A 16,301-nucleotide genomic window follows, 5' to 3' on the forward strand; every position below is an offset into this window, starting at 1 on the left:
CTTGAATAAACATGTGGTCTCATCCCACTTATAGTGGCTCTTGAGAGAGAGTAAAAATCTTGTCTGTGTGTGCATGCCCACGGCACACATTCATTTGTGAGAGCACTTGCTCCATACTGGGCACTGGAGACATTGGAGAATGACAGCCCTCGGTCAGCGTGCCCTTTGGCAGGTAACTTCCATTCTCCTGGCCTCTTTATCTGAAAAACAATTATGTACTTGGTCATTGTTGAGGTCTCAGGTGCAAGTCAGGTGCCTGGTTGGTCAACAGTTAATGGGAAGCTTAAAAAAACATTCCTCTAGTTTTTAAAAGGTCCCCAGGGAGAACTTAGATTAGCTGTGTTTGGGGACCAGTGCACACCTCAGTGGTTCTTAACTCTGGCTGCATGAGAGTCACCTCGGGAGCTCATAGAGGAAAACATGCCTTTGGGCCATTTTAGGCAATCGCTGGAGACAGAGCCTAGGTATCAAGTACAAGTTTTATCACATTGTTTTTTTGAGGGGCATCACTGCTTTTTAAAACTCACCAGATGATTTTAATATGCCAACGGGTTTGAGAACTGTGGCATTAGATGATCTCTTAAGGTTTCATTTATAACTGACATGAATTTTAGAGTAATTTTGGTCTACAAGTCTTTATAGCTTTATCTGTTCTTTGAAGAAAAGGGTTTTCCAAACTTGTCCCAAACCACTCTCATTTCTTGACTGCTTAATCAGAGGGTTTACAGAGTTCATAGTCATGTAATCTTACTGGTAAACTGGCACTGAGATAGTTTGGGTAGACTCCTAAGTAATTAAATTACGTAGTCAGCAGTTTGAGAGAGGGCAGGTAGGTATTTGAGTTGTAGAGATCAGGTAAGGTTTTCTACCGTGTTTCCCCGAAAATAAGGCCTAGCCAGACAATCAGCTGTAATACATCTTTTGGAGCAAACATTAATATAAGGCCCGGTCTTATTTTACTGTAAGACCCGGTCTTATCTAACATAATAAAGACTGGGTCTTATATTAATTTTTGCTCCAAAAGACGCATTAGAGCTGATTGTCCAGCTAGGTCTTATTTTCGGGGAAACATGGTAAGTCGAAACTAGAATGTAGAGGAAGGCTGTATTTCCCTGATTACTTCAAGACGAGTGTGCGCTTTATGTTGCACTGGACATGGATATCCTTTCCACTCGTCTCAGGAGTATTCTAATTCATCTGCAGAGAGTACACAGGACCAAATTCCAAATAGTGTAAATTAGTGCTTGAAATGAGTATGAAATTGAAGTTATTCCAACAGACTAAATTGGACTTCTAGGAGGTGAAGTCTGTTGCTAATTTAAAAACAAAGTCATTTTGTTCCTCTCCTTTTGGTGTTCCCCGCCCCCCCCATTATTTGTCAGGCCTTTGGGCAGGGTGTGGGCCAGTGTTATGTGGCTCTCCCCATCCCTCGTCAGTGAGTATGTAGTGCCAGGTGGATTGATTTTTTTTTTTTTAAGTGTGAGTGAGTAAACAGGTACAGCTTCTTCTGTGTATTAGCCTGATACTGATGAGTTAATATTTGATTGGATAGGGTCTTAGTTTCTGTGTCTTGGTTTGTGGTTTAGCTGTAAATTGATGCAAAGTCACGTGGCCAGTCTTCTCAGAGGTAAGGACTGGAGAGGGCTACCTGTGTGGGCTTGCAGATATTTAGTGTTTTTGAGCCAAAAACCTTGAACTGAAAGAAGTTTTTTCTTAACTTCCTGATTGTGGGCTATTAGGGCATAGCTTCACGAAGGTGGGAAAGCTTGTGCCAGTACCATGCTGTCTTCTTGCTTCTTTTAAACAATTTACTGAGCTGCTTGTGACTCTGGCCCCTGTGTGTTGTCTTTCCCAATGAACTAGCCCAGGAGCTTCTTGGATTGTTGAGATTAGCTCCACCTAGTGGTGAATTTAAGTTAAAACTGGCAGTTGAATCAAGGGTGCACTCTACCTTTTATTTGGACACCGGTTCTTAATGGGGTCTTGATAGATGGCAGAAGCGTGAGGAGAAGATGATGCAGAAAGGAATTGAAGCTGAGTCAGTCCACTGGTGGTCTGGGGAGACTGACAGATTATCCTTAGTACAATCCTGTAAGGGAGGCAGGATAGATGGTATCGTTTGTCAGATGGCAAGACTGAGGTTAAACAGCTGAGGCATGGTGATGGGAAGTGCATGCAGAGGCTTCACCCTGGAGTTTGGGCCCTGTCACGAACTTGATCTTTCACCATCAGCAAGTAACTTACACTTTTGGAGCCTTGCATTCTCCTCTGTGAAACGGCTATACTTGACTTGATGGTTGTGAGGGTTAAATGAAATGCTCTATGTAAAGCACTTAGCATAGTGCTTGGCAAGTAGTAGGTGCTCAGCAGTAAATGGGATGGATTGACGCTGTCGTCACTATGTCTGTGGGCTCACTTCAAACCAGGGCCAGAGAATCCCGTTGGCTTCTGGGTCCTGCGGCTGCCGTGTGAGCGAGGGGCCCTCAGTCCCATTGCCAGGAATAGGATAAGACTTTCAGGGGGCTAAAGAGAATATATTCTCCTTACAGCTCATCTCTAACCAGCTCTGGGACAGCGCTGGGCATTTGTCTGGAGCTCCAGACCCACGGTGGAGCCTTAGTGCCAGCTCCCCAGACCTCCTGAGCAGCACTGGTCTGATGGGTGAGGGATTTTTGGCTTATTTCTGAATCTCTTACTCCCTAAAGAACTGCCCCCTTTTCTCTATGACTTGAAGACTTCACAGTTTTATTGGTGTTTGGGAGTTTGCTGCATCCCTTGGCAGCTTGTGAAGGTTGGGCAGGCATCTGTGAATTCTTCACTTGCCTCATGTGAGAATGACTTCACCCCAGGCTGCTGAGTTTGCAGTTACCTCATCTGCTACTGCAGTAGTCCCCTCTTATCCGCGGGGGATGTGTTCCAAGACCCCCAGTGGATGCCTGAAACCATGGATAGGACCGAACCCTAATCAACTCTTCAACTCTGCTGGAAATGTGGCAGCAGCTTCTTCGTGCTAGCAAAAAAAACTAGCACGAATTTCTTTTTCCTTCTTCACAGTTTCACGGATAGAAGATGTTTTACTGTAGATCTTAGTAATCTCAGCATGTGATTTTTTAAATTTCCCCTTATTAAAACCGTGAACTTGAACCTTTTCACTTAAAGGAAACACTTTACCTCTAGCTTCTCTTTGGCTTCTCTGAATCACCGGCCTCATTCCTCTTGTGCTTTGGGGCCATGTTAAGTTAAACAAGGGTGACGTGAACACAAGCGCTGCGATTCCACGCCAATCGATCTGGTGACCCAGACGGCTAGTAAGTTAACTACCGGGGCTGGGGGTGGGGGCGGGAAGCATACGCAGTGCGTCCAGGGTGGGACAGTGCAAGATTTCATCACGCTACTCCGAACAGTGCAATTTAAGACTTAGGAATTGTTTATTTCTGCAATTTTCCATTTAATATTTTCAGACCGTGGTTGACCACGGATAACTGAAATTGCAGAAAGTGAAACCACAGATAAAGGGGGGCTACTGGATAAAACTCCAGTCTTAGATGCCAGTGTATTCTATGACCAGTCTTTCCTTAGTCCATAGGGATCTTGAACCCTGGTAAATGTAGTGTGACTAAGTGGACTCTTGCTTTTTTGCATTCTGGAGTTTGATGTTATCCTTTCATTTCTCCTCTGAATTGAGAGTTGGAGACCCAGGTTCTAGTTGGGGCACCATAATTTCCTTGGACAAGTTGCTGTACATCTTCGGCTCTCAGTTTCCCCATGGGTAGATATTATAAAAGTTTTCTGTTCCTTTTTGGTTTGTGTATTTTAGGCAGTAGACCTTTTTTTCACCCCAAATAAAACACAGGACCTCATTATAGAAAGAGAAAAGTTACCATGAAGCAACTGCTGGGATTGAAACAAGCCCGGCAGTTTTGCTCCCCCACTCCTGGGGGACTCACTGGGACAAACACGTTTGTCCCAAACATGGACGCATAGTCTGCACTCCATGGGACTTCTAGGGCTTTGCCAAGAAAGCTGCACATCACATGGGTGCAGGGTCATCGCTACAGCTCCAAGAATTTTTTGCTATTCACAGGTAATCGATAAGAATCTATCGCTGTATTAAATATACAAGTAGACTATTGAGTCTTCAAGAAGAATTAGGTTTTCATTGATACATTTGAGAGGTTCTAAAGTTTGGTTCAATTAGCAGTATCCAGTAAAGACTGACTTGGTTTTTGCTTGTAGGATAAATGTGGTTTCTTAACAGTGGTAGACACTGTATTTCCCTATCTTATGGACCACTTTTTTCTGGGAATACCAGTAGGATCCAAGCATTAATATAATTCAGTAGTGAAACTATCTCTTTACAGGTATCTCTCATAAATATCCTGGCATTCTCCATTACAATTGATATAAAATAGAACATTTGCTGTGGTTATTTGTGTTTTGGGAATCATTCTAGCGCCAGTTCCAAGTAGAACTTTGTAAATTTTAAATAGAAACAGTATTGAATAATAGGAGAAGCTCATGTATTTTGAAGGAGAGGGGTCTGCATTTGGATTAGACTCTTAGCAGTAACTAGCTGTGTTTAAGAAAACTGCTTTAGTTTTTCAGTCTTGATTTACACATCTGTAAATTGAGCCACTAATACCTGTTAACCTTTTGCAGAATTGTCATAAGGATTAGGGATAATGGCTGTTCAACCCTCAGTGAACATTCAGTCAGACAAAAGGACAAAGATTGATCTGCTAGGGAATTCTCATAGAAGGGCATCCAGTTTTATAATGCTAGTGGGTTCAAAATGATGTGTCACCCAGTGTGATTTACTCTTGCTGAGGCGTTTATTCATTTAAGGGAACACTTGTTTATATCTTGTCCATTTTGCAAGAGGCAGTATAGAGTAATGATTAAGAACATGGACTCTAGAGCCAGACTGCCTGCGTTTGAATCTTGGTTCCACTCTTTACCTGCTGAATGGTTTCGGGCAAGTTATTTAACTTTGGTGTTTTTTTCCTTACGATAATAATACCTACCTCCATAGGAGTTTATTTTTGTTTGTTTTGTTTTGGTTTTTAACTAGGTGACAAATCCCTGTTCAGTCTATAGAAAGAGAAGTTAGAGCACACAGTTGGAGAGAGGGGGTGGTAGTATGGTACCAGGGATGCAGCTAAAAATTGAGCAAATGTCTAGTCAGACGCCAGTAGCGTATTGGTACTTTCTGGTTGTAGACATCTTTTCTGCCTCATTTAAGTGTGCTGTTTGTGTTTTAAACAACTGACTATTAGTGCTCATAGGTTTCCAGGGATGGTCTTACATACCTAGAAGAGATCTAAGGTTGTTGTTAGTCTCTCATTTCACACACTTTACTAAAGTGTCATACAGCACATTTAGTGGCAGAACCAACCTGGATTCTATACACAGTCCAGGACTTGGTCCCTGCTACATAACATAGGATACTCACTTTTTAAAAAGACCGGATGAGCAATTCTTGCCAGTGAAGAGAAGCAAAACAGTATTTAATAAATTACAGGTAAACAGGAAATCTACAGACATGGGGGAGTGTTTTTTCAGAGGTGTGGCCATCAGACTGCCTCAGTGGTTGGAAGACTGAAAGTGAGGGGAGTAATCAGGTAGGACTTCTCAGAGACGAGAGTTTTTGAGCCCAGGTTCATAGGAGAGGGTGTGTTCCTGATGTACTGTGGACCTGGCTTGTGGAATGTTACCCCAAATGATACCCATGCCGTTTCCATAGCAGTAGTAGAAGCTTATTCTTAACCATTTTATACAAAATGGGCTCCGCGTAGCTAAGTAACTTGCCCAAGACAAAGCTTCAAAATGATGAAACCACGGTTTAGCTCTAGAGCAATCGGATGCCAAAGCCAGCGTGTTTCCCACAATATAAGCTGCCCCCCAAATTGTGAATGAACATTCTCAGAAGGATGGAGCTCAAGCTGGAGCTGCATATTAGGAAAAGGGACCAGGGATGGAGGCAGGCTACATCTGCCCTATTTTTCTTTCCTAGAGTCAGCGGGTATATAGATGTCTGCAGTTTGGGTTCCTTAAGGAGGAAGAGAGGGTATCTACATCTTGGAGGCAGAGGTTGCTCAGGGCATGGAGCAGAGTTCCTCAGAGGGCCTTTGATGGGACTGGTCTTAGTACCAGTTGGAGCTGGTATCAGTGCTGGCACTAACCATGACAGATGACTTTGTCTGCTGAAAAGACAACTTTCAGGAAGGGTGGGTGTTTAGAGGTTATTTAGACCAATGCTCTCACTTTTTTGGTGCGGGAGTATGCAACAGTTTTGCCGAGATGTAATTCACGTGCCATAGAGGTCACTGAAGTGTACCATTTAGTGGTTTTTATATGTTCACTGAGTTACGCAAATAGGACCAGGATATTAGAACAGTTTCTTTACCTCAAGAAGAAACCCTGTACTCTTGAGCTGTTGTTATACCCCCTAAACCCTGCTCCCCTGCCCCCAATCCCTGCATCCCTAAGCAACCACTACTCTATTTTCTGTTTTTATGTAGATTTGCCTATTCTGGATGTTTCATATAAAAGGGATCATATAATGTGTGGTCTTCTGTGTTTGGCTTCTCTCACTTAACTCTTCAAGCTTCATCCATTCTTGAGCATATGTCAGGACTTCATTCCTTCTTATGGCTGTACCACAGTTTGTCTAATTCATCAGTTGGTGGACTCTTGAGTTACTTCCACCGTTAGCTATTATGCATCGTGTTCCTGTAGATATTTGTGTGCACGTTTTGTGTGGCCGCTCAATTTTCTAGTGAGGAAATCGAGTGGAGTGATTTGCCCGATTCCGAGTACTGTGCCTGCAGTATCTTGGGCCTGGAGGAGACTGTGGTCCCATCTCCATGACCAGCGTCTTAACTGTGAGGAGCTAGGCACGTGGAGGGATGGATGGAAGAACGCAGATGATCTTTAGTTTTAGGGCCTTCTGTTTTTCCGGGAAATGAAATGGCACGAGGATCCACTTAGGTACCACATTTTTCGTTGACCTCAAGTGCAACCCTGGCCAAGTGATATTACTCTAAGCTTTGGTTTTCCTATTTGAAAAATGCAATTAATACCCACCTTGTGGTGATATGAAGACTAGCAATAATGTAGGTAAAGCACTCAGCATAAGGCCTGGCTATCTAAGTGGTACCATTATTTAGGAGGATACTGGAGGGGCCGAGGAAAATGGCCATGAAGTGGACCTGTAATGCTCCAGAGGAGCCACTAGATGGCAGAGAAACAGCAAGAAAAGTCTGGTTGGTTGTGCACCTGGGACTTAGCAAGGTTTCTTGAGTTTCTGCCTTGCTCATTGCGCCTGGGAAGAGAGTCCAGGCTCACACGGTGCTGGGTAAAGAGCCCACTGCCTACAGTGTCTTGTTCCCCATACCAGCAGGCTGTACTTGGAATTCTGAGAACCCTTACTACCCTTCAGAGCCAGTGATGTTGCTTCCCTTTTCTCAGATAACAATATCTTTCAGTTAACCTTCAGCCAAGCGTCAGCCTTCATTCTTTATGGTTTTTTAAATTGGATCATGAACCAAGCCGTGGCACACACTCTGTCTTTGGGGAGCGTGCAGACTAATAAGACACCCTCTGTTATAGACAGACACATTCTGTCCCTGGACGCAGCAGCATCGGATTTGGGTTGCCAGGGGAGTGGAATGTCCATGTGGGGATGGGAGTTGGAGGGCATTGGTTTATTTCGGGGCTGTAGAGAAGGTTTGGGTTGGGTGGAATGTGTGCGAGCAGAGAACTCCTCTTAAGGGTGTACACGGGGGCTGTTAGAGCACGTGACCTCCACATTCCCTGACGGTTCTGAGCCTAGATGGCCAGCATGGGTAAATAAGGGGGATTTTTAGCTTTTTCCTGGGTCATTGAGAAAGATTTCCTACTGCTTGGTTTCTCCCAGCCCCCTTTTACTCGCAAGGAGGGAAGTTGTGTGTATAATAGAGTCGAGGCTCCCAATTTGCCAAGGTCACGAGTAGAGGATGCAAAAAGCAAGGAGTCAGGGGTAGATTGATGGGCTCCTGGGGCAGGACGTAGCCTTGAAAGACCGTGTGGTTCATACCGTTGCCTCTGGGCAGTTGGATGTCTGATTAGGGAGAAGCTAAACTTCTAGTCCTCAGGCCTCAGGCTCAGGCCTGAGCCTTAAACAGACCCTGGCCATTGCTCAGCAGGCTGGCCCTTCAGTGCATTGTAGCCACTTGGCTCTGGTCTCACACTGTCTGATGTTCTGACGTTTCTGTCATCTTTTCTTAACCTGTATGTGAGCCTCTCCTTGTATCCAGCATGGTGTTGAGCACGTAGTGAGTTCAGATGTTGGAACAGAAGAAAAGCAGGGAGAAGAGAGGGCGTCAGGAATGCCAAAGAAACCAATGGGAAAAAACCCACGTGGGTCATAAGACCATTGATTTATAAAGTTGCTGATAAAATTCTTTCATGTTCATCCTCAGGAAAGCCTGCGAGGCAGGTAAAACAGACGACTATTTTACAGAGGAGAAAACTGCCTTAGAGTTGAGCTTCTGTAAGGTTGTGCGGATTGAACCCGAGTCTGTTGGTTCTGACTCCAGGGCTGCCTCTACTCGAGTACCCCGGGTCTCGAGCACCTTCTGTGTGGATGCTGCCCTTGTCCCACCCACTGGTTTCTGTGGTGAGGGAAGCTAGGACTGGCATTCCGCCAACGCACAGAGTGGGGAAGATTCATCCTCAGCACCTCTCGTGCCATTTTCCCTTCATGAAGCCACATGCCCTGGGCACAGGTTGTTGCTAACACTTGGTCAGACTGAGGTGACTCATGGGGGACCAGGCTGGCAACTGCTGCTTCGGCATCCAGATGAAGGAGTCTGAGTTTTGCTTTCCACATACGAACTTTCCCCTTTAGGTATTAAAGGGTAAACCATCTGCTTTTGGAGTTAAGTTGGACATTAGGAAAAGAAGAAGCATGAAAGGGGGAATTACAGAGTTACTGTGGAAGTTGCAAGCTCTGGAGTGAAGCAGATCTAGGTTTCAAACCATCTGTGCCATCGAATGGCTGTGACTTTGGACAAGTCCACTAACCTCTCAGCTTCAGTTTCATCCCTAAAATTGAATAGTTGCTATGTTGTAGGTCTGGTGAGAATTAGAGAATTAGAGAAGGGCCTGTTCCCCGAGTGAGTGTCCCACCTTCTGGTGACTCGCAGTCTCTCCTGTGTGCTGCCACCGATGGGCCCTTGATTGCCTTCTGATCTGGTGAGCTAAGACCAGGAATCCCAGACCTGGTGCTTGGGAAGCTCACCCCAGGGGCTGTAGAATCTGATGCATTTGTACTTTCCCAGGAGAAGGGGGAGGATGTCTTTCAACTTTTTGCTGGCTGCTGGGTCCTGGGACAAAGGGGAGACAAGCCCCAGGGCTGAGACAATCATGTCTTTATTATCTCAGATGTCTTAGGCCTGTCCCCCGCCTGGAGATATATGGCCGGGAAGGCTAGCTCCATGGCCTCGGCGCGATTCCAGGTCCTAGGAATGTCTGGCTGTTTTATAGCAAACAGAATCACGCACAACAGCCCAGCATCCAGGCATCTCCACCCCAGCAAGCTCTTTTTTTCCGCCAACTTGTAAAACAGTGGGACCTACAGCAGTGTGACACAGGCCCCATGCCTCTCGGGGTTCCAGCAGCCTGGCACAGGGCAGCAATCCTAGGCAATGGCGAACCCATCCAGGGCTGGGCACAGGGCCAGCAGCACAGGCCGGGACATACCCAGGGCCATCTTACAGACCAGGCCCTGCCTGGCTCAGTTCTCACTTGTAAGCCATGGGCTGCCCTGATTCTAGCCCGTTTCTCTCCCATTTGACCCCTTGGGAGCAGCTGTAGTGAGCCACTGAGAAAGCTTGTTTACAGATGCACTTGGCACAGGATGGGGAGACCAGCAGCGATGAGTCCTTGAGTTCCAGCTTCCAGCTGCTCCCAGGTGCTGGGGCGCCTTCCATTCTGGGCCCCGAAGAAACGAGTCCACACTGTTGTCTTTGGCCGAGGTTTCAGGAACTCGGAGATGAGGAGACCAGGAGACAGTGGGTCAGATGGCTGTCCAGGGCGTCATTTATAACAGCCATGTGGGCTGGCCCTCCAGGGAGGCCTAGCGCAGGGATGAGGCATGTGGACCCACACAGGCTTTTCTCGGGGGCCTGGAAAGGGGAGTGGGATCCTGCAATCCAGGGCCAGTAGTAGATGGGGATGGTTTAATCCTCTTCCCTGACTCCTTTATTCTGAAGAATGACCAGCCCCAGAGCTGTAGCATTTTAGAGCTTTCAAGGCTTTGAGCCCACTCCTGCGCTGCCCTTGTCAGGCTGGCAATCTACCTTGTGCCTGTCTAGTGCTCAGCGGATGGTCCGGCCGCTGTTTTGTTTTGTTTGTTTGTTTTTAAGAGTGTGTGCCTCAGGTCATTTGACATTTCTTCAGTGTTTCCTGATTCCCCCTGCCCCCCTTCCCATAAAGGAGAAGATCCAGACCCCACCCCCGAAAGAGCTCGCAGTCCTAGGGGGAGGATGTGAGTGAGGAATCAATAGTGTGTGTGGCACGTTGTGGCCTAGACTTCAGGGGAAGCGCAGGTCTGTAAAGTGTGTCCTCCGCCCATCTTTCTGTGAAGTGTGTCCTCTGCCCAGTCTGGGGAGCCCACCCTGAAACACCTGGTTCAGCGAGTCTCAGGATCCGCAGTGAGGGGTGGCGGGCAGACACATCGTCTAGTGGTAACAGCCGTAGTCATAACTGCTAATGGCTGAACAGCAGCTGGGTGACAGGCAACAGGCTAAGTGCTTGACGTGCTTTATCTTTGCAATGGCTCAATTTATAACTGAGGAAACAGGTTAAAGGACTTACCCAAGGTACACGGCTAGGACGTGGTGGAACGGGGGAGATTTGACTTCAGAGCGTTTAAACTACCAGAATCCCTTTCGGGGGAAGTATTAGAATAGGCAGTGGACAAATGGTGTATGTAATTTGAAATGCTTATTTTAGTCCCAAGATTTATTTTGAAATGTTAGAACTAACAAAGCAAGGGATTTGTCTCTCAAAGGCGGGGGGTATAGGTTAAAGGTTGAGAACCTCTTTTTAGCTGATGAGCTAAATGCCTTTGCTGGGTGAGCTGGACAGAGCTCTGACCCTTGAGGGCAAGTTGGAGGGAAGTAACCTGCCTTCCCCTCACCATGCTGGGGTCCTCTTATCGGACCAGCGCTTGCTGCGGTTGAAAAGGGGCCCCTGAGCAGCTTGGGGCCCGGACTCATGCCATACTGAATGTGCCCAAGGATTGAGAGGGTGGGCGGGAGTAGTGTGTATGGGGTACCAGCACCAAACGTGTGGCAGTGGTAACTGGCCGGGGGAGAAGGGGAGTGCATGTCCCAGGTCAGAAGTGTAGGGATGGGACAGGGACCTATTTCCTGGACACCTGCCTGCATTGTGGTTCTGTTCCCACAGTAGCAGCCTTTGAGATGGCGCAGATGGGGAAGCCGAGACTCAGGGGTTAACTTATCTGAGGTCACCCAGCTAGCGAGAGGCCTAGAAGAGGTTCGATCCCAGATCTGTGTGACTTCAACTCTCAGGCTTCTGCCAGCACGCCGTGCCTGTTCTTTTGAGGAACGAGTCTAACGTCCCCTGTCCTCACCTCCCTCTGGTTGGAGTGATCAAGCGGCTCTCTCAGCCTCCCTGTTTCCCAGCTGAAGCGGTCTGAATTCATAGTAGAAGCAGCCCTGCGTCCTCTTGGCCACTTCTCTGGATCCACTCTAGCTCCGTGATGAATCGGGGGCAGCGGCTCGCCCTGTCCTGGCTGCGATAACCATCAGCCATTCCTGACGCTTCCCAGGTGGCTCCAGCCGCTGTCCAAGAGGGATGAGGACGAGGCCCAGGCTGCAGGAGGCGCTGGGAGGAGGGACGAGGAGGGGTGGGGAGACTCCCAGGAGGAGAGAGACCAGCAAATTCTAGTGTCATCTGGACCTGATGGGACCAGAAGCCTCTAGTGCCATCTCCACTCTCCTGCACACACTTTCCCTGACGCCTAAAGAGCCAGGGTGCTGGCTGATGACCATCACCGTCCCTTACAGCCCTTCCCAGTCCACAGAGCGCTTCCCCATTCAGTGTTTCACTGGGTCCTCCAACAGCCATAATGCTGGTGGTGGGGAGACAATAGAATAGAGGCTTTCGAATTGGAACCACGTCTGGTCCTGGCTCTGCCATTATCTCGTTTACAGATGAGAGTCAGAGGGCACTAAATTGCGATTCCACAGCAGTGGATTTAGATTGAGACCCCTGGTCTCCTGGTGTCTAGAAGGAGGAAAGGGAGAAGGGCATGTACAGGGCTCTGGTAACGTCCTGCTTAGAGATCTCCTTGTTTCTGTTCTCATGATCTGGTTGCTTTCCTTCAGTTTCCTAGTAAAAGATCTTTTTTGAAAAATACCTCCCTTTTTGGCTCAACTGCAGGGGAAAAGGACTCATCTACTCATCTATACCTTGGTCCAGGCTAGATACTCTAGAGCCAGGTGTGGGAGCAGCCCAGAGAGTTCCGACTGGATTGTCAACACCTGCTGCTCTAGGCAGGACCCTGATAGCCTATCTGGCAGGCTTGGAACTGGACCGAAAGTCTGTCACACCAGCCAAGGGTGGTGGGCAGGGCTGCTGTTTGCAGCTGTGGCTTTGTGAGTGGTGTGACACCAGCTGTCCTCACCCTCTGCCCTAGGGAAAGCTGTCTACAGAATAATGTAGAGGTCCCCAGCAGAGTGACAGAGTTGAGCTTAGCCCAGCTAGAGACAGATAATGCTGCTTTGTGGGGAGGAGGTGGGCTCAAGACTCAGGCCCTTTGGCCCAGGAAACATCCAAGGTAGGTGTAGGCCAGCAGTGGAGTGAGGGAAAACAGATGTGTGCGGCTGGAGGAGGGGCCAGGTGACGTACACACACTTGCCACCGTAGGCAAGTCTCTGCCGTGAGCCTTGGTCTCCTTATCTGAGATGTGGGGAGAAATATACACCTGTCCGTCAGCTCTTTATTCCAACAGGAAGTAGTTATGTTCCGTTACTTGCTTGGGACCATGACGTAGGATCATGTCGGTAGGTGGCATTTAGTGTGGGCCCGACCCTGTAGTGATGGGTGCTCAGTAAATGGCAGTGGTGTTGCATGTTGACGATCTGCGCAGTTTCCTAAGGGGCCTGACCCATTCAGGGAAGGAGGCCATGTCACTTTCCCAAGTAGAAGCTTTCAGGTGGCTGTAGTTCCTGACATTGCTGCAAAGTCCATAGGTACTTGGGTAGGTGAGGAACCACGCTGAGGGGAGACGGTGTGGCTCATACAGGAGGAGGTGCTCCTGGCTGAGGGCTGATGAAGGTGGAATTGGAATGGAATCCAGAAGGGGGGGTGCAGGAGGAGGGCCGTGTCTGGAACCTGGGCTCCCCAGCGGTTGCTGCACTGTTCAGGGACCAGTCTGTGCCGAAGTTTGTTCTGACACCTTCCTGCCTCCCTTGGTGCCACCTCCCCCATTTATCAATCTCTGGGCTTCCGTTTGTTTCTTCTCCTGGATCCCCCCTTTGCCTTCTTACTTGTGGGGTCCTTCCCCACGGCCTTTCCGAGTCTGGGGCAGGTGGTTGCTGATGGGACCAGAGTCTGGCCCTCCTCCAAGGTCATACATGGTCTGTTCCCTCGCTAGACTGTGAGCCCCTTGAGGGCAGGGTCTGAATTCCCTCCAGGCTCTCACGTCCAGCACGGAGCCTGTAATCCTGGGGTCCTGAGCACGTGGCCCAGCCCTTCCTGGCCTCGATTGTTGGGCTGGCCAAAGCAGCACAAGCCTGAGTTGGCCCTTCTCCCTCACAGGTGGCATGGGTGGGGGTTGGGGGGTGGGTGCTGAATCAGAGTATATGGCTCCTTGTGTCCAGCTTCCTCTTCCTGGCTGGCCCAAGGCTTGGGAACAGTGGCTGCCTTTCTGGGGCAGCCAGGGCGCCTGGCCAGAGTTTGCTCTGTCGGGCATGGTCAGCTCTTCAGCAAGCCTCGGTCCTCCTCTTAACCTAGAGAAGGCCCCGGGTTATTGGTGTTGTTCTTGGCGGACCACCGGGCCCCTCAGCAAACAGGGAGGCGAGTGTGCACCCGGCCTGGGCCTGTTTGTGTTGGCCTCGCCAGGCGGGGGATTAGCTCAGCTGGGCTGCTAATTGCCTCCGAAGTGCCGGCCGGGATGCTGACAAGGGCTGGGCCTCTAGGCCCCTCCTTCCCGGCAGGCACTATGCCAGGCTAGGGGGCCTGGCCCAGAAGGGCCCCTTCTCTCCCCTGTCAGCGCCTGCTTGGCCTAGACCCTTGAGATGCGGGCAGGGGGTCACTAGGGCTGGCGGCTCAGGAAGGAGTGGGGGTAGATGCCTATGAAGTCATCGCCTGGGCCAGGCCAGGCCACACTCCACCCCTCCCCCACATCCCGTAGACATCCCCTCACACCCCCCTTCTCCTGAAGCTCAGCACTTTCTCCTCTTACTAGGAACCTGCTGGGCTCCTCTGCCCAGATGCCCTCCGGGTCCTCAGTGCCTTAGTCTCTTCTTGTGCCCTTTCTCTCTTTTCCTGTGTCTATCCTCCCACCCTCTGCTTTCTCCTCACTCTGTTTCTCAGCCCGTCTTAGCTTCTCTCAGTTGCCCAGATCCTAAACTTCGTTGTACACCCTGTCTGTGTTCTCTGGCCCTTTTTTGGCCCAAGCTCCACCTTAAACCTTGCCTCTGGTCTCCCCAACTTCCCTTGGACCACTGGCAGTCAAGAAGGGGCTGAGACGGTCTACTTTATCACACGTTTTCACAAACCTGCCGAGACCTCAGGCCTGAGCTCTGAGGGCAGCTGTCAAGGATGGATCTGGACACAGCCTCTCTGTGAGCATGAGCTGACCCACCCAGCCTAGGAGTCCTGAAAGCCTTCCATCGTCACAGGCAGAGCCCCTGGGCCCCACTGCACACGCTTCCTACAGCTCTGACACTCCCAGCTCTGCTTCTGACTGGGCCTCCCTGTCCTAGCTCTGCTTCTCGCCCACATGGGACCTTGGTTCAGATTTTCCTGCTGGGCTCTAGGGACAGCTTTGCCACTGGTTTCTAGGGACACCCTTGTTTGCTGCTGCCTGGGTATTTTGACCCCCGGGGATTCTCTGTCTCTGTCTCCTATCTGGGGATCTCTGTCCCGAGACATCTGCCTGCTTCTCATCTCTGGGATGCGGCCAGAGGAGGACCACAGTCTTGGGGTACCTGCCTTCAGCCCCTAACCCACCCCCTACTGTCTCTTCTTTCCTCCTTGTTCTATCTTCCTTTCTGGCCCCCTCAATCAATCTTTGAACGACTTTAACTGCCTTCAACACTCCTCAAAAGGGAATAATAATATTTATAATAATAGCTGCCATTTCTTGAGCTTTACATTTATTGTTTTATTTAATATCTCCCAAGAAGTAGATTCTACTAGTATTTAGCCCCATTTGAAGTTGGGGTAAGAGGAGCAGCACTGTATTATGAATGAAGAAAATGAGTCCCAGAGAGGGTCAGTGAGTTGTCCAAAGTTCCATATAGTGAAGGGATTCCAACCCAGGTCTGTCTGATTGCAACGCCTGTGTCCTTATAGCAGTTGTAGGAAAAGGTTGGAAATGGACACCTTCACCTCTTCGCTCTGCCATCTTGGACTCTGTTACCAGCCTCTCTTCTGCCTTTGACCCTGATTTGAGGGCGAGGTGTCCTTTTCTATCTGCCCGTAGTCTAGACCCCATCCCCGCCCTCTGTCACGCCCCTCCCCAGTTCTTCAGGTCTGTGTGGACTCCTGCTGTCCCGAAAGCACTTTGCATCAGCCCTTTTATATCCCGTACACGTTTGGAAAGCCTAGCGCATTGCAGTCTGTTTCCAAGCTGCTGTGGATTTGCTGCAGTGGGGGTGTCGGGAGGGGAGAAAGGCCACGTCCCCTGGGTGAGGGTGAGGACTTTACTGCACTAGACTGAGGTTCCAGGGAAGCCACCGTGGGTCTCCCATCAGATGTGACTTGAGTTATATGGAGTTTTCCATCCAGACGCCTCACTCTGACGGGACTTCAATCCTGGAGCTTACTTCTAGCCACAGGTCTTGAATCCCTGTGTCCTTGGGTACTAAGTTCTTTTCCATTTGTCTCCTACGTCCTCAATTGTCACCTACGTCACCAGACTCTTCTCTGTCATTGTATTTGTCCCTCCTCTCCACCTCAACACTCAAGAAGGGTTTCTAAGACCTTGGCTCAGGCCAATCACGGCTCAGTGAGATGCAGGTGTGACCTCTGTGTGTTGAGGGTGAATTCCAGACAGCGTG

Source organism: Rhinolophus ferrumequinum, chromosome 9, assembly GCF_004115265.2.
Source record: "Rhinolophus ferrumequinum isolate MPI-CBG mRhiFer1 chromosome 9, mRhiFer1_v1.p, whole genome shotgun sequence".
Taxonomy (NCBI): domain Eukaryota; kingdom Metazoa; phylum Chordata; class Mammalia; order Chiroptera; family Rhinolophidae; genus Rhinolophus; species Rhinolophus ferrumequinum.